Genomic DNA, 20,124 nt, shown 5'->3' on the forward strand with positions numbered 1-20,124 from the left:
GTCACTTACAAGTGGAATGTAATGAGCAAAACAAATCCCTGATGAACAAAATAGAACCAGAGGCATGAATACATGGAACAGACTGAAAGATCTCAGAGGGGAGAGTAGCGGGGACTGGATAGAATAGGGTGAAGAGATTAGCCACAGAGCATGTGTGCATAGCCCATGGAGAAAGACAATAGTGTGGTGAAAGCCATGGGGCGGGGCAGGGGCTGGGTGGAAGTGGGCAAAAGGGGCAAAATGGGGAACACCTATAATAGTGTCAAAAATAAAAAGGGGGAAAAATGAGGTCTAATTCATACAAGGTACAATGTAAGATGTACAGATCTTAAATATACAAATCAGTAAGTTTTTAAAAAAATATTTTATTTATTTATTTTAGAAGGAGGGGAAGGGAAAGAGGGAGAGAAACATCTACGTGCAAGGGAAACATCCTCCTTTGTATGGACTATTTGGTTTGGGGGCAACCAAATGAATTTGATGATTGGCTTTTCAAATTAAAAAAAATGACATTGGGAAAAAATATTGGACATTTTATGGTACTGAATCTGTAGATTAATTTGGGAAATGTTGCAGTTTTAACAATACTGAGACTTCTGATACATAGGCATTCTTTTATTTCTTTCAGCAATGCTTTGTACTTACCAGTGTACAATTCCTACACTTCTTTTGTAAAATTTATTTGTAAGTATTTTATTCTTTTTGATGCTATCAGATATAGTGTTATTTTATGAATTTTATTCTCAGGGTTTTTTTAATTGCTAGTGTATAGAAATATAATTGATGTTAGGACATTGATTCATATCCTGGAATTTAATGAATTTATTAGTTCTAATATTTTTTGGAAGATTTCTTAGCATAACTATTAAACAAAATAATTTTAATTCTTCTTTTTAAATCTGGATGACTTTTTTCTTTTCTTCCTGCCTAATTTACTAGGGAAAAAACGAATCTTGAATACAATGTTTAACAGAAGTGTTGAGAGTGAACATACTTGTCTTATTTATGATCTTATGTGGAATGTTTACAGACTTTATCAGTAAACATGTTAATTGTGCATTTTTCATAGATATCTTTATCATATTGAGGAAGTTTTCATCTCTTCTTAGTTCTTTTTGCAGGGGCAGGAGGCGGGTATTGTTATTCTTAATTCATTACGTGCTCCTAACATTAGGGACTAGTCTACTTTTACATCTGAACTGTAATCTATTATTGTAGACAAGGAGGTATGAGCCACCCTCATCCCACTTCAAGGTAGTAGTTGTTGTGTATCTGTGGACAATGCAGTTAGCGAAGTGCTTTCATATCTCATATATTAGGGGCTGGGCCCCGTTGCAAGGGGAAAACTTCACTAACATCCTGTGTTCTCTAAATGTCTGCATTTTATGGCCGAGAAAGGCAGGGGTACAAAGGTCCTTTATGGCCCAAGGTAAGAAACTATGGCAGGCAGTTTCTGCTCCAGTGTTCTTTGCTGTTTTGGCCAAGGCTTTTTCACACGTACAAGATCTGTACAGAAGGTATCCAGCCATGTAATATGAAAAATAGAGACATTTATTGAAGAAGATGCAAGATACAGAAAACATTGTACATAGGACAATGGCACCTCAGTCCCCTTTAAAGTAGGCACATTGGGACCTCACACAATTCTCCCAATGGCCATCAGGTGCCCTGTCATATTTTCCTGAATCTCACAGATGGTCTGAAATCTCTTCCCTTGCAAAGATGATTTTAGTTTTGGGAAAACCCGGAAGTCACAGGATGCCAAATCTGGGCTGTAGGGGGGCTGAATCTCCTGACAGTTTGAGGTTTCACTGTAAAACTCTGCACCAGACATGAAGCCTGAGCAGGCACATTGTCGTGATGAGGGTGCCAATCACCAGTTGCCCATAGCTGTGGACTTCTGAATCATCTGATTAGTTTCCACAGAGGAATGTTCACACTTATCACAAAATTTGATGCAGATTCATTGCTCTACTTGCTCAGTCATTTTGAATGTGACAACCATACAGTACGTATGCTCACTTAATGGTATCTACTGCCCCCACTGATTAGTACAATAAACTCATTGTTCAGGCATGTGCATTTCAGTCCACTCTCCTTGGCTGCCAAGTTACATCAATGTCTTGCAAACTGTTCTTATTATATTCACAATGGCTGGACTTGTTCCAGACAGACCCCATATTATATTTTTACTTCGCTTTCTGTCCAGTTCTTTTTCCTCCCCATTCCATTTACAAGTATTGATCTCTAATACCAAACTGTATTCCAGAGTCTACTTCCTAGGATTTGAACTTCTAAGAGTCGGGATAAGGAGTGTTCTAAGAAAGCAGGTGATAAAGTCCCTAGGGGCTTTAGGAGCGTGGTGACCCAACTGAGTGAAGCTGAAATGCCAGAATTGTCATGGTAGATGGTGGCGGATGAGTGAAAAAGTTGGGGGAAGTGGGAATATTGAACCAATCCACTGTGTATGGCTAGGGTACCCTCTAGATGATGTTCCATAAGGAAGCTCAAAAGACACACTATTTACGAAAGCCATAAAGAATATGCTGGTGGGTGCATTTGCATTCCTAAAAATGTCCACTGGTGTCTCTCCCCTATAGCTAGGGCCTAATATAGAAGGCATTGTCAACTGGGCTTGCTCATGACCATAGAAATAAGAAAAGTGTGAAATGACGAAGGGCAGGTGGTGGTACTTAACCACTAGAAATCAGATTGAGAATCTCAATTGTTGTCAGCAGAGTGGCCACTCACGGAGCTCGACCCAGAAAGAGTTGTGAGGATGATTACTTGAACTATGGATTGAAAGGGAAAAAATTGGACATCTAGTAAGGTTTTTGGTAAATTTACATAATCAAAAGAAAATAAGAATGGGCAAGCAAATAAATGGCTGACAGTGGACACTCTGCAAAAATTATCATTTTTCAGACCTGGAGTCCACTGACTGAAGAAGTCATTAAGTCTCCAGGAGAAGGCATGCCATATATGTAGTAAATTCAAGTATATACTAAACTTACTCTTCTAGTCCTTCTTCAATATTACAATATTACCTCAAACAGCAGCACACATGCATAAAAGAACGTACTCAGACATTTTAGGACATTTTGGCCTGACAGAGTGCTCTGATAGCCAATAATCCCTCTAAAGTTCCCCACCAAGCTGAACAAGACTTTTTGAGGCCTGCATTGTAGTTAAAATCCTTCCTGCGTCCAGTCTGCTTTTTTATATCTTTCACAGATACACAGATTTTTTTAAAAGACTTATTTATTTATTTATTTATTTATTTATTTATTTATTTATTTTAGAAGGAGGGGAAAGGAGGGAGAGAGAGGGAGAAGAACATCAATGTGCACTCTTGTGCACTCCCTACTGGGGACCTGGCCTGCAACCCAGGCATGTGCCCTGACTGGGCATCAAACTGGCAACATTTTGGTTCACAGGCCGGAACTCAATCCACTGAGCCACACCAACCAGGGTAGATGTACAGATTTTTGTAATGTTGTTTTAAACAAATTGTTTTTGTTGGAGGGAGCATTGCAATTGTTTGGGACTCTGCATACCCTTGAGTCAGACATTAGGTGACATAATCCAATCCAGTCAATTTCTTGTCTTCTGCCTTTACAATCCTGATAGACAATGCTGGCATCTGATATTTTTTCTCTCATGTCAATGACCCACTACTGTCCACTTGGTGTAATAGTCACCTTCATTCTTAATTCCTAGAAATGGGAAGCCTTATGTAATTAAAAGTCTTACAAATAAGGAGATGGTCCTGATCATAACTAGTTTGGACAGTTGCTCTATTCCTTTTGTGCATTTGGAAAGATGCCATTCACCTCTTTCTTGCTTCCTCAGACACCTTACACTCCTCTATTGGCAGGCATTGAGAACACCTGCACATAAATGATAGGCAAAATACAGAATAGAGCTTTCCATATTAATTTTCTAGGTAGCAATTAGTCATGTTTATGTTTTTCTTATAAAACTGCTGAACTACGGGTTAAAGTCAGCTCAGTTTGGATGGAAGAGATTGCTTTCTTGGCAATATTTTTAATTCTTCTACCCCATGCCAATAGCAGCTGGGTCAGAAACACACTCAGCATTGCTTTCGTGCCTGACAGTTATAGTTGTGACCAGGTTAATTACCATCCTGTCTAGTAGCACAATGGGGACACCGTATAGTACTGAGAATGATTATAGTCGTGCCTTCTGCAAAAAGGCTTTACTGGAAACCATGTGCAATTTGTAATTAAAGTTCTAGTCATCCTTGGTAAATATATATTTTTCTTTATATAAAATTCAATTTCACTTTCATTTTCTTTGAGTTTTTGCAAGTTAGGTATCTCTGGGGTCAGGTCCTAAAAGTCTCACGATCTGCTTATGACAGTGATGAATGAAAAAAATAACAGCATTGCAGTGTTACCTTACAAAACTTCTCAATATATGAAATAAAATATATTTAAATGCAAAAACAAAATAATTTTCATTTTTATATTTAATATATATTTTGTTAAGGATTACAGAAAACAAAACTTTACAGCTCAATGAATTATTATAAAATACAAAATGAACAACCCGGACATCATGTCGACTACCAATTACTAAACCCTGAATCACGTGCTCCCAAAGGAAGTACTCTTTGACTTTCATAACGTATGTTTACTTTTTTTTTTTTTTGGTAGGTTTTTTATTGTAGGACAATTCTGCAATCATCATATACATTAAACCATACAGTAAATAGTTTATTCTTTTCTGGCTTATTTTGCTCATGGTGCCATTTGTATGGCTCACCCCTAGTGTTGGTGTAGATATAATGGTCTCATTTTCACTGACGTATAGCATTTTATTGGTTGAGTATTCCACAACTTGTTATCTATTTTAAGTTTGATAGATTTTTGGGCTTTTTCTTGATTGAGATGTTTATAAATAATATGCATATATGTAGATGCCTTTAGCTGCACATGTGCACACATTTATCTTGGACATATACCTTACAGTAAAATTCATATTATAGTGTGTGCATACATTCAATTTTAGCAGGTAACTTCAACCTGTCTGAAAGTGGTTATCCCAGTTTATAATCTCACCAGCAATGTATGGTAGTTCCTTGTGCTCTGCATACTTGGTAACAGTTGGTTGTAAGCCTTAATTTTAGCCGTTAGAGAGTTTCTACTTTTATCTCTGTGATTTTACTTTGCATGTCCCTGACTTATTATAAAATTTAAAATATTTTCATGTAATAATTGGTCACTAGGATGTCTTTTTTATGAAGCACTTGTTCCACTCTTCCTAATTTCCTTTTGGATTGGCTAGCTTTTTCTTTTTGATTCATAAGGGATTTTTTTACATATACATTCAAATATATATGTTATATCTTCTGTAGATTCGTTTGCCTTTCACTCTCTTGATATCTTTTGAAAAATATAAGTTCTTAATTTTTGTGTAGTTCAATTTTTAAATATATTTTTGATGTTTAGTGCTCTTTGTGTTCTGTTTAACAATCTCTTTCTTATCCTAAGATCATGAAGAAATTATGTTACATTTTGAAATTTATATACAGCGAGGCAAAAGTAGGTTTACAGTTGTTCATATGGAAAATAATACAATATTAATAAATAATAATACAAGAATAAGCTCCATGTTTCACATATTCACAACTGTAAACCTACTTTTGTCCTAACCTGAAATTTTGTCTTTTACATTTATGTCTACATTACACTGTTTTGATAGTTATGTAATTTGTGAGGCACATTTTGTTTTTTCCCATATTTTATCCAGTTGTTAGGGGCTATTGAAAAGTCTGCCTTTCCTGTATTGTTCTACAGTGTTACTTTCATTGTAAATTCAAAGTCTATATATGCACGGATTCCTTTCTGGGCTCTTTTAAAATCAATTCCAGTGGTCTGGATATTTTGGTATTAATAAAACACTCTTCTAATAAATGTTGCTTTAAAACCAATCTTTACAGAAATTATTAAAACAAATCTTTCCTCTTCTTATTCTATCTTGAATAGTTTCTTGACTATTTCAAGTCCATTACATTCTTTAAATTTTAGGATAATTTATAATGTCACACACACATACATTCACTCTGTTATAATTGTATTGACTCTTTAAAATTTTGAGGAGAATTTATATCCTCATAATGTTAAGTGTTTTCCATGAAGAAACATGCTATATCCCTACATTTATATAGGTATTCTTCAATTTCTCTCAACGTTTAATTGTTTTCTATGTAGAGATTTTATACATCTGCTATTAGATTTGCTATATTTCATAATTTTGATAATACTGTAAGTAGCTAGTACTTTAACATTTTATTTCCTAATAATCTGTTATGTGAATGTATGAAATACAAAAAATCATACTATGTTGCTCTTGTAATTAATAACTTCTCTAAAATAATTTATCAATTCTAAATATATATGTGTGGATTGTTGTATATTATCACTGTATGCTGTCACATTACAAGATAGTATAGAATTGTGGTTAAGCGTACAAGCTCTAGAACTGAGATGTATGAGTTTCAGCTGCTGCTCTTTCACTTTTGGGGCAGGGCTTTTGCTAGGCTACTTAAATGTCCCCAGTGTATCTTATCTGTAAAAATGCCATAATAATGCCATAAAAATACCATAAGAATTTTGTGAGGTTTATTTAGGTGCTAAGCTGTTAGACCTTCCTGAGGAAGCTACCTACCCCTAGCTAGGAAACCAAGAAAAAATATATATATATTTAAATAAAAATTTAGAGTCATTTTTGATTTACAAAAATATTGCAGAATTAACACAGAGCATTCTCATATACCCCACATCTGGTTTTCTCTATTATTAATATCTTATATTAATATTTTTTCTGTTCTAGGATTCTATCCAAGATACTATATAACATTTAACTTTCATATTTTTTAAATTAATTAATTTTTTCAAATACATTTGTCTCTGCCTACACCCCACCACTTTCCCTTGCCCCCTCCCTCCTTTCCTCCTTCCCTCCCTCAGCTCTTCCCCTTTGGTTTTGTCCATGAGTCCTTGCTATATGTTCCTTGACTTTCCCCTTCTCTTCCTTCCCCCGCCCCCCCGCCCCGTTCCCTCTTGTCTCTGTTGGTTTCTTTTCCTTTCAGTGTTGCTGGTCTTATTTTCCTTGCATCTTTGTATTATTGGTTAGGTTCCACTTATAGGTGAGATCATATGGTATTTGTCTTTCGCCCCTGGCTTATTTCGCTCAGCATAATGCTAACTTTCATATTTCTTTATGCTTTTCTAAACCATGAAAGTTTCTCAGACTTATCCTGCTTTTGATGACCTTGGCGTTTTAAGGAGCACTGGTCATGTATTTTGTAGGATGTCTTTCACTTTGAGTTATATTCGTCTTTTTCTCATGCTTAGACTGGGTTTGTGGGTTTTTGGATGGAAAACCACCGAGCTAAAATGCCATTTTCATTCCATCGTATCAAGGGAATATACTGTCAACATGTACCATGGTTAATGTTAACCTTCATCACCTGGTTCGATAGTATTTGTCAGGTTTCTCCCCTCAGTTACTTCTCTCTCTTTTCCCATACCATGTTTGCTAAAAGGAAGTCACCGTGTGCAACCTCAGCTTTAGCAGCGGGGGTCTATGCATCACCTCTTCTGGGTGCAGTATCTACGTAAATTGTGTTCTGCATGGGAGATTTGTCTCTTCTTCTCAACTTACTTGTTCAATTATTTATTCACATCAGTATGAACACAGAGATATTTATTTGTACTTTGGTCTGTCACCTCATACTACTTTATCTTGTTCAGACTGTTCCAGCTTTGATCACTGGGAGTTCCCATGATATGTGTGCAACTGTCACCGTCAATGTAAACTTTTTGTTTTTTGTTTTCTTTTTGAGCCCTCACAATGTGTGACAAATTTAAAGTGGCTCTGGTGGAGAATGACAAATATAATAAAAGGGTAAGCCCCTGAAGGTACTCTAAAGTGGTGAGACTTTATGTGCTGCAGAATTGAAAAGTGAAGGAACACTTAATTGCCTTAAAGTGGATAATGTGCTATATCTTAGTTGTTGGGACTTGTACTACTAATCACAGTTTGAGGGGAAATGGACAAGAACTTAGGAGTGGTTGTTTTGAATGTATAGTTGTGAGACTCCAGAATTGCAAAGACAACCTTTCTCTGATTGTTACACTAAAAAAAAAAAAATGTAAAATAAGAAAAAGAAGATGTCTTATTGTAACTGCAGAAGGAACTAACTTTTAGCAAGTACTTACACTGTGTTCCTGGAACTTGGTATATATCTTTTGAACAATAGAATCTTCCTCAGATTTTCTCTGCTGAAAGCCTGGTGGAAAAAAACTCAACATTTTCTTGTTCTCATGCTCCACTGTAATTCTGCGAATCATCAAAAGCCAACTAAAGAATTTCAGGAAGCCAGAAATATTAGTTGTCTTTATAGAATGAAATCAGATTCCATCCAAATTCCATAGGAATGACTTTCTTGCTACTCTGCTACTCCTCTTTATAAATATCTATTAATAAGTGGTCAGTTGAATATGATGTAGAGGAAAGCTTGTTCCAAACACATAATTGTAAAGTGTCCTTTTCTTTTCAGCTACCAAGAGCACACCGCTGATTTCTATAATTTAACCTATTATTGCCAATAAACATGATTCACCAGTGAAGAAAGTGGTTCCATGGACCTCTGACTCATTTGTGATGGTTGGAGACTCCTACTGGGGCCAATCTATTCTTTATGCTGTGCCTTTGACCTTGAATTATCACCCGTATTTGGTTCAAGTAATGAGATTCTCAGGTGGAATCACACATTCATTTTCCTCTAAAATTTAAGAGATTTCAGGGACTAGTTATGTTATTACCAGTCAGGGCAGGGATCCTTGGAATACAGGTCTCCCTTGCTCTCCTGACAATTTAATAATTTCACACTCTGGCTTCTGACTTGAAGCCCAGAATAAATAAAAAGATCTGGTGCTCCGGAAATATCTTCAAAAGAACCAGACATGCATGCTTTTTCCTGGGAAGGGATTTTTAGCCCACACTTTGAGAGAGAAGTGCCCTCCTGCATTTTAATGATCATTTCTTAACACGTTTCTATAGTGTATTAATTTCCCAGCACTGCCTTAACAAATTTCCGTTCAATTTGGAGGCTTAAAATAACAGAAATTTATTCTCTCAGTTCTGGAAACTAGATGTGTTAAATCATTGTGTTGGCACTGCCATGCCCCCTATGAAGGCTCTAGAGAAGAATCTTTTCGTGCTTCTTCCTAGCATCTGTTGGCACCCAGCAATCTGTGGCATTCATTGGTTTCTATATGCATCACTCTAATCTTCGGCTCTGTCTACACGGCTTTCTTTTCTGTGTATCTCTGTGGGTCATCTCCTCTTTTAAAATCACCAGTCATTGCACTTAGGGACCATGCTAATCCAGTATGAACTCCTCTCACCTTAAATAATTATGTCTGCAAAGCCTTATTTCCAAATAAGGTTACATTCTGTTGTTCTGGGTGCATGCATTTTTGAGTATACCGCTCAGCCTACTATGCTTGTCCATTACTCAATTCAAAGAAAATTAGGAATACCATAAGGCACAGGTTAAGGAGACTTCTGAAATTGTACATGAAAAACAATGAGAAATGCTGGCTGATAACTCGACAATGAGGGAAAGGTTGAAAACCCTAGAACAGACTTAGGATGTTTCTTTACTCATTACATCAGAACTCCTTAAATGTAGATACATACTTATTTTATCAAGAACATGTTTATGTGACGCTTTTGTCCCATTACTAGTACTTAGAGAACATTTTATAAATATTCATTCTCCATAATGAAACATATTTCTTTTCTACAAAACAAAATATTCCTCACAAATATTCTTAACCAATCTTTGACATTCTTATTATTGATCATATTTTCTCATCTAAAATGCAACCTCCTTCAGGAAAAAAAAAGACAATGCATTAGTTCCACCATCAGCTAGCATGATTTCTCAAGTGTTTATGGAACATGTCCTAATTAGTTAAGCAGTGCTATCTCATAATACTCAAGAGTGAAAACTCTGGAAAAAAATGTCTAGATCTGAAGCATGGCTTTACCCCCCTTATTAGCTATGCCTTAGTTTACTCATCTGTAAAATGGAAAAATAGTAGTGCATATTTTATGAGGTTGTTGTAAAAATTAAATGGGTATATCAATGTATGTCAGTACCTGTATATGTAGGCATGCATATAATATATAAACATATACTACAAATTATACAAGGATTATATATTTGTCACTCAAAGTTCTAGGTGTTTATATTGGATCATGTCATGTAATCTTCACAATTAATCTTTAAGTGTCATTTTTATCATTTCCATTTTATAAATGATATAAAAATGGTATTATCTCCCAAAGCAGTAATTTGTTGAAGCCCACACAGTAGGCAGTCTAATTTCAAAGCCCACATTGCTTCACTATTTTCTAGGTAATTAGTAAATACTTAATTAATTAGATCTAGTCCCTAAATCCTTCTGATTGGACTTGTTCATACACCTCTCAAATTTGTGTTCCTTTTCAGTGGCCATAAGCCACTTTTTTAGTTATTATTGGTATATAACTAAGTATCCCTAATTCTAGTGGCTTAAAACAACACTAATTATTTTTTATCTCTCACCATTTCTGTGGGTCAGAAATTTGAAGCAGTCTGGTTGGGCAGGTTCTAGTTCAGGCCTCTTGTGAGAATTGCGGTCAGATGCCAGCTGGGGTGGCAATCACCTGAAGCCTTGGGTAAACCTGGACACTCACTCTAAGGTGATTTGTTCCCAGGGTTGGCAGGTTGGTGCCGTATGTTGAAGGGAGATCTCAGTTCCTCTTCACGTAGGGCTTGTACAGGGCCACTGGAGTGTTCCCATGACATGGCAGCTGGCTTTTCCCCGCGTAGACAATCTAAGAGACCAGTATGGAAGTTCCAGTGAGTTTTGTGGTCTTGGCTTAGAAGTCACAGAGCTGCACTCTGATGTACTCTCTTGGTCCCAGAGACAAACCCAGACAAACATGCAGGACGCTCTATGAGGTTTATTAGGGACTCTTTGGAAGTGGGCTGCCACAGTCATATATGCACCACATGCTTCTGTCTCCAGCCTCTCTGTTTTGGTGGTCCCCCGCTTCCTCTGGAGTGATGCCTCTTTTGCTCCCCGCACTAACCTACTCCCTGAATTCACCTGCCCTTATGTTTACAAGAGTGGAAAGGTAACCTACCGAAGGACAATCAGGTGTCATTCCCAGGAAATTTGTTTCTTCATGGAAGTAAACAAATTCAGAAGATCACCTGTCTAAATCATCTAATAAGTACATAGGATGATTGTTATAAACATCTGTTGCTTCCCTGGTTTCTGTTCTTTTCACAGCCTGGGTGTTCAGTTCCTCCAGAACTTTCCACCTTCTTAGTAAAATCATAGTTAGTATTTTTCTTCATCATCGAAAGTCCTAATTGATATTCCTAATTTCAATAAGTACCATCCCATCCAAGGATAAAACATACTGTGTGTGGTACACGGATTAAAAAAAAAAATCAGGGAGCCTTTTGTTGTGGTTGTGGTTTCCTGGTCTCTCAGGCAATTGGGTCATTTTTCTCAGGGATACATGTGGTCCCTGAGACCAACTTTGGAAACCTACACTGGGGACCCCTTCTACCTCTTTGTTTGTCAGAACAGGACTATGTTCCTTATAAATTTGGGCTGATTATTAATAGGGCTCCTGTTCATAGAGAATTTGTTCATTTAGTTAACATTTTAAACTCATGATTTAGTCCTATATTTGTAAAAATCAAAAGATCTCAATCTTATATACTATTATTTATAGTATATAGTATATAGTATTCATATACTATATATTTAGAGTATAAATATTTCATAAAATATCCTGGAAAAAATCAGTCTTTTGTAAATTTATGTCAGTACCGTATGCTGAAAGGTTTCTACATACTAAATATCCTTTGTTAAAAAGAATTTCTTTAACATAAGTCCATCTCAAATGATCCAGTCTTCTTGATTTAATTATTATAAACCGTGAGCACCAACTTCTAAAATATACTTTCTCAGCTGGAAGTATGTCTTATTAGTTTAATGTTAAAGCTAATAGGAAAAGGCATTGTGTTCCAGTCCTTTTACAACCTGAAAAATAAGCTTAGAGGAAGAAGGGATACAATTATGTGTGGGAAGGTGAACACAGAGATAAAAGTTCTGGCACATTGTTAATAAAACTGTGTGTGTAGGTGTTCAAGACACAATCAGCTGCTAAGCAAATATAAGAATATTCATGTTTCACATTTCCTAAACATTTTTGCACCAAATTAATGTATGGAGGTCTTTTCCTAAATGATTAATTGGCATTTAAATCTGATATTTCATGTAAATGAATCACATGTAGCATGATGAGTCAGGGGCTAACAAGATCGAAGCTAGTGGACCATATTTCATTTGAAGACGGGACTTCAGTATATTCTAAAGAGAAATCAAACTGCTGCCTGCTGTGTTCTGAGTTTTTGTGTGTGTGTATGTGTGTGTGTTCTGATTTTTGCTGTCAGTTTTGATGACACCTGAAACACCCTTATACACTCAGGTCAACATATGAACTTTTGTAGGGAACACCAGCTTTCTTTGACACCAACTAGGACATGTTTTTCCATTTCACATGTGTAATTACTGTGTTCTGGCTGACAATAGGGCTTTGTAAATGTGCAGGTTTGTGTAAATACTTGTGGCCATGCATACATTTGCATATGTGGTTGCGTATTTTATATCTGTATCGGCCTTGTGTATAACTTTGTGTATCTTCTCAGTGTCCTTCTTAACTTAATTATCTGTGCTCACTAGTCACTGCCTCCTAACACCTCTAGTATTTTGTGGCTCTTTCTTTCACTTCATCACACCAACAGTAGGATCACAGAACCCTTCGATCACGTAAGCGCTTCTTAGAGTAAGTGACCATTTGAGAATTCAGAGCCCCTTTCTTCTTCTTCCCTTCCTCCCAAGTCCTTCCTCTGTACTTTACAGAAATTTTCCAATACTGTGGCTTGGCAATATGCAAGGCACATTTTCTTTATTGGGAGAGTTGAAGAGCAAAGATAAATGATTGATACTCAATGGAAGGGAAATAAAGGTAAAGAGATATATGGCAACTTTTGGCATATTGATTTAAAAAGTCCCATAGAAGCAACATATTCATTTATTCACCCAGCATTTGCTGATTTTCTTCTGGGTGCGAAGTAGTCTTAAGAATAATATTTAATAATGAGAATGGTATTCAATTCTTCAAATTCTGCTGGAAGTGTGCTAAAAGAAAAATATCTGAATAAATGTTTTATCTTTTCAACAGGAAGATGTCTCTCAAAAGATAGTTCTAGTGGAAAGGACACGACTTGGAAACTGAATACATGCACAGATACTCCACCCTCCAAATATTAGCTTCTCTACATTGTAGCCAGAATCTTTATTTTAGGAGGCAAATCTGATTATGTTATATTTCCTTGAACAAATGTAGCATAAGGTACATTTCCTTTAAATGGCTTCTTGTTGTCCTTAGGATTACCCTTTGTAACAGTATGGATGGACCTAGAAAACATTATGCTAAGTGAAATAAGCCAGTCAGAGAAAGACAAATACCATGTGATTTCACTCATATGTGGAATCTAAGGAACAAACTGAACTAACAAACAAAATAGAGAGGGACTCATAGATAGAGAGCGGTATGACAGCTAAGTGTGGGGGATAATTAGGACAAAGAGAGACTGAGCAAAAAGGAAAAGAAACTCATGGATATAGACAACAGGGTGGTGATTGTGGGGGGAAGATTGATATAAGGGGACTAAATGGTAATGGAAAAATACAATAACGTTATTTTTGAAAAAGATAGCAGTCTAAATGGCCTATAGATCTTGCATGGTCTAGCTCTGCCTAGTTCTCTAATCTCATCTTCCAATACTATTCCTCCTGTGCTGTTTCCTTCAGCCCCCGAGCAACAGTTCATTTACTAGACAATGCTCCATCTCTCAGGACTCTTGCCTATACCATATTTTTCTTTAAAATTTCTCTCCTTTCCTTGCTTTTTAACCTTCCACTTATCTCACTTAAAACAGATTAGTTTATATGGGCCTTTTGGATAACTTTCCTCAAATTTTAATTGTATATTTATTTGTGTGATTATCATTGGCCACTCCCACTCAACTATCTGCATCTTTGATCATTGAAACCCCTGTAGCTGTTACAGTTTCAGGCACACACCTTTTCTTTTTTTTTTTCAAAATTGAACAGTTGGAGGAAATAATTGAACTAATCTGGAACAAAATTCTGCCAGTTATAGAATAGAGATAATAACTTATTCTGTAGATTGGGCAAAAAGCTTTGCAGAATGTTATAAAATCTAGGGTCAGGAAATAATTATAATTATAAAATAACCAAGAGGAGTTGCTATTCTACTTAAGTGGGTCAAGAGAGAAGAACTAATCAATGATGTGGGTATGGCGATAACTTTAAAGAAATCATTATGTGTTCTTGTAGAAAGGAACCAGTAAGAAGACAGTCTATCTCCATCTCTTTCTGTATTATCTCTATATATCTTAAGATTGAAATTTTAAAAGTGAAAGTGTTCTCATTCCTCTGTCCTCACTTCTAACTGCAATTTGCAGTTGTAACCACCTTAAAGGACTTTTGTTTTCAGTTTTTTTATCATTGTCTCTTTAAATTGTATGTTTTTATGTCTGTTTCTTAATTTATTAACTTTATACGTTATCTACTGACTTTAGATTATCATACTAACTGCCATCTTTCCTCTTTCTAGTGCCCAATTATTATTATTTATATCACTTAGTATTCTTCTAGTATTATATTTATGATTTTAAGTAGTACTCTTCAACAAATATTTCTTGATTCATGTAATTTATGAGTACTTGTTGACTTCATATTGTATATGATAAAGTAATGAACTCACAATTTTCTTTAATTCTCCGTTTACTTTCTGTTTCCTAAATTCTGCTGACCATATCATTTTTGGATTTTCCCAACTTACATTCTGTTCCCTTTTTTTCAAGTTTTATGTTATTTGTCTGTGTTTTCACTAAAGGTCAATTTTTAAAAATTGAAAACAAATCAACCTCATAAAACATTAACATTATGTAAATATGAAACATAAACAATATTATTAAAATCCTATAAATATTATGTCAATCAAAGCATTGTAATGAGACACACTGAGAAGGGGATGTAATCCCACATAATTGAAACTATGCCAAACAGAAGAGAACATTCTGAGTTTTTAATGCTCAAAATTATATTTTAACATGTTTAGTGTGTAGTTTATGGGTTTCTTAGACAGCTTCTGGTTCTCCAAAGAGTTTCTAATTCTGTTTTCTTGGTTTTTACCGGCAGCAACACATCTTATAAGTTTAGTCATGTTGGTAAAACCTTTCAAAATCTTAATCATACAGATTGTTGAATGAGATCCATCTTTTCCTTAAGGAAATGTTTTACATAACCCTCTGACTTCTTGTTTACATTTGAATTGATAGCACAGAGATTAGATAGAGAGATATAGAAATAGATATATAGATATAGATATATATGGATATAGATATAGATATAGATACATATATTCTACTATTAAGGTGCAATCTTAATGACCCAGGGTAGTGTGAGTGGTGAGGATAGAATTATAAGGACTTGGAATTTAGTTACAGTTCTGGGGTCTAAGAAAATGGAAAATGTGAACTTCAACTTCTTACCTTAGTTAAGAGACTTTCTGTAAGCAGGTGGTAAATCCAGAATTTGTTCCACAGCAAAAATATGGAAAACTAAGTTTTCCAAGAGACCTGTGAACTCATTGGCCAAGTTGTGAATTCCGTCCAAGTGTAGTCAATGATATTCCTGGCAGTGGTACCTGTGCCCTTGCACATGCCTATTAGCAGAATTTTTCTTGAAAGTGATACGTAACTCGACGGGGAAGACCCAGAGGTCTGTGTCAAAATAGACTTCATCAATAAGTGTGGGTTTCAAGTCTAAAAATACTACTTTGGAGACAAGCTCCCTATTATTTCTCTTATTGAAGGAGTTAAAGGAGTCACTTCTCCTAAACTGCAATAGTCTCCTGATGTGGCAGGATGGCACATCCCAGGCAGTAAAACTCCTCACAGTCAATTGTTTGTCTGGGAACCAGGCTGGGTAATGCAGTGTAGATGGACGAAGGCATGTAGTTATGCGTTAGGAGATGGAGCTAGCCAAGACTGGAACAGACACAGTCTTGGTTACTATACCAACAGGCTGAAGTTGATAGTAATTCAATCAGAATTTTTTTTTTTTTTAGGTTTGATTTTATCCTGAAAATGATCTTTTGATATAGAGTGTGTTACCATGTTTGTTCATGTTGGGATTACTTTTTTGACATAAAGAGGTCGCAAAATCCTCTCTAGTGATATACTTGTTTGCTCATGTTTATGAATGGTGATTAGATGGCTGAGCATGGTAACAGGTATACAGGTTTAATTTAAATAGGTTCAGAAATAGAAAGGAGGGACAACATATCAAATAATGCAGAATGTCTTAAATATAATATCTTTATTTAGCACATGGATAAATATAAGTAAAGGTATGTGCTGTTTTTGAATAATGGCATTGTTTTCAGCATCAATATGATTGACATATTTTCTTCTCTATAAACCTTTATGTTCACTATATATTAATACACTATAATAGAAAGAAGGATATATTGGCTTAAATATTGGTTTAGCTTAGACAGAATCCCTGTTATAAAAATATTTACAGCCTAGTAGCTCTAATTATCTTTCAGTAACTTTGGAAACTGCATCAAATTGTCAAATATGTCATCAATTTAGCACCAAAAGCAAATATTAAATAATGAAGATGGTTTATTACAACAATGTAATGAATGTACATTCAAATGTAGCTATTTGAATTTTTTTACAAAGATTTTCAGACATAGTTCTGACAGAAGAGGAATAAAGTAAATATGAACAGTCTTATGGCAATTTATCCCCTTTGTCACAAGAGATGCATCTATAGCTCTTTAAGTGCTGGCTTTAAATAACGAGTTGCCATATTTTATTTGCTCCTTTGTGTGCTCAGAGATAAAATAACAATATCAAAGTAGTAAATACTACACAGAAGATATTGATGGAAACAGTAGTATAATAGAAAAAACATAACTCACTTTTCCTATTTATATGGGAATATTGGAAAATAAATCAAACACAAAGTGAGGGGTTCTATGAGAGGGATAATTTAAAAAAATATACTAATTAAATGTTCTCTTTCAGTACCTCTTTTTGAAGGCTGCCTTTTCTTTGGTTGTCTGTACTCCATGTCGTTACACTTCCAGAAAGTAATGTCAGGACATGGGCCAAGGGGACAGAGCCATTGTTCCACATTCCATTGAACATGCAAATGGTTTCCAGGACTTCACTTTCTCATAACGTCTTCTATTCAGTGTTTTCCAAAATGATTTTGAGGCATGTATCTTTACCAAAGAACAGTAAAAACAGATTTCAATTGTTTTTATGACAGAGGATTGGGCTACATATCTATTTTATACTGTAGTCTCTTCTATCTTTTTTTTTATAAATTATGTTGGTATTTTTTATATTTTTCTCTTCAAATCTTAAAATAAAAAAATACTTTGTGTAATTTATCTTAAACAGTTCCTTTTCATTAGATAGTGATAGGTCAATATAATTGATTATGATAGGTTATATACTTTGTTATTGCAGAATTCTAGGCTTTCCTTGAATTGTCATAGGTAATCACCTTTGCCTAGATGCACAATCATTGCTTTGAAGGTCTCTAGTAATTGAAGACAGAGATGTTTTTATGACTCTTGGTGCCACTCCTGATATATATGATGAAAATGTTTCCTTTTCTTTAGGTTTCTTCATGGTTCTAAACTACAGAGTGATGCAGTAATAAGCCATAGACACTGGCATAGCTTTTTACATGTTGCTTCAAGATAATGGTTATTAGGATTCTTGTGACAAGGGCCCATGGCCCTGTCCCAGGAGACAACTTCCTCCCTTGTGATGAGGGCTCAGGTACTAAAGAGGTGGGGCCTCATCCTAGGAAGCTAGAACTGTTCTGTCCTAGAGGATAGCCCAGTGAAGTCTCTGAGAAGCTTGAGTTTCATGAAAGAAGTCGTGAGTAAACAATGTTGTTTTCTCTAAGCGACATACTAAATATCCCAGGGTGGAAGAAGAGGAGACGTTTATATGTCCTAGGCAGATAATGTTTACTGAAAGTATTTACAGGTAATTAAAAATAACATGGTTCTACTATGGGTGTGTTAAATATCCAGTATAGAGTCTCTCTCTCCTCATTGTGTGAGAGCATGAGTTGATATTTTAATGAAAGCAATAACTTCTTTGGAGCTCTCCTTAGTACTAAAATTTAGTACTCCTTTTCTGAAACCTTTGATCATGTAAATGTTCAGCTCCATATTTTGCCTAGATGTACTCTGTTGCTGTTACCAGATGAGTTTAGTTGCTTCATGTTTGACTAATGATCCTCAAGTCTTCATAGTGTTTTCTGATAATGTGAATTTGTGTAACTACGTTCTAACAATCACTGTTGCTCTAGGTCAGCTGACTGTGGATTATACCGATACTATTATTGCCCTCATGACTGGCCATGTTATATCTGCTCATACATTTGTCACTGTAGGGCCACTCTTAGGTTTCTCTACCTTTGTAAGATTTTACCATATGCCACAATAAATCAGGGGTTGCGCAAATAAAAGTCTTGTGATAATGTTGTTAATTAAAACCTACTGAGGAAAAAAATGATGCTTAAGAAGACAACAAGGGTATTATAATTCATTTTTTCAGTTTTTTTATATATTAACATCTCTGTAATTAGTTTTTATGTTACAATCAGTGGCATCTTAGATATGATTTAAAAAGTGGTAGTATCTACCAATCTTTCTAATGTCTTTAATTATTCTATATCCAAAATGCAGAAGCTGATTGGGCCAGATATTTTAGAGAATCAATTATATAAAGAGTTCACATTTCTGAAATGAAATATCATATCATATGGAGATAACATAAATGTTGAGGAACTACCAAGGAAAGTCATACTTTAATCAGTATGATATCAGTTGGACTCTAGGATATAGCAACATCTATTTTTCAAGATCCAACTAGGCAAGGATAATTAGAATGGAATTGCCAAAACTAAAACCAAAGTAAAATGCACAAAATCTTGAATAAAATCTGTGCACTGAGAGATGTTTGGAAAAATTGAACATAACTCCCATTCAAATGGGAATGTTTCAAATTAGAATTCTGAGTCAAAAAATAGAAACAATGACCAAAACAATCAATTTTTTTTGACCAGTGTAAAGACTCAGTAGGGGAGGAGACTTAGCCATCTTGTTCAACTCACACCCAAGCTCATCTTATGCTGAAACCACTTGCTCAAAATACATTCTAATAAAAAGTCTATTAAAAGGATGCTACTAAGGCCCTCTGGCTCTTTTCAGCAGGTGATCTTACAGTCTACTGTTGGCTGCACAATTACCAAGGGCCAGTGAGTATAGGCTCTTTGTGTTCTGCCAGCATTTTGAAGTGGAGATGCTGGATCTGCCTAACCCTCAGCACACAACATTCTGCAGAGTTAGCAGCTGCAGAGGCTGCGGCTGATGACATTATCCAGTAAATCATGCTCCACACATCTTTCATGATAGAACCATTTTTAAAAAGAGAGATATACCTTGGAATTGACAGGCCTGATAAATCAAATCTAGGTTTCAAAGCCAAGAGTAGATTCAATGAAACCCTATGAAGCCAAGTGTTAGTTGAGAGAAGCTATGTAGTAAAATTAAACTGTTTTCAGGTGTTGTAGGTATGCTTAAAAGCCCAATTTGGCTTCATATTATTGGAATTTATTAATATTTTAATTAATTTATATGCCCAAATTATAAGGAGAATTACCCTGAAAGTTTCAGCAGCTCATATGCCCTGAGATTTTATGTTCTTATTTTTTATTTAAGGAAGAACCAGATAAATTAGATTCTGAACTTGAATGTAAAAAATAACAAGAAGTCTCTCCCACTGAATTTTAATTTCTACTGCACAACTGTGATTAATACATG

Source organism: Pteronotus mesoamericanus, unplaced genomic scaffold, assembly GCF_021234165.1.
Source record: "Pteronotus mesoamericanus isolate MK-2021 breed Mesoamerican mustached bat unplaced genomic scaffold, CSHL_Meso_final contig_68, whole genome shotgun sequence".
Taxonomy (NCBI): Eukaryota; Metazoa; Chordata; class Mammalia; order Chiroptera; family Mormoopidae; genus Pteronotus; species Pteronotus mesoamericanus.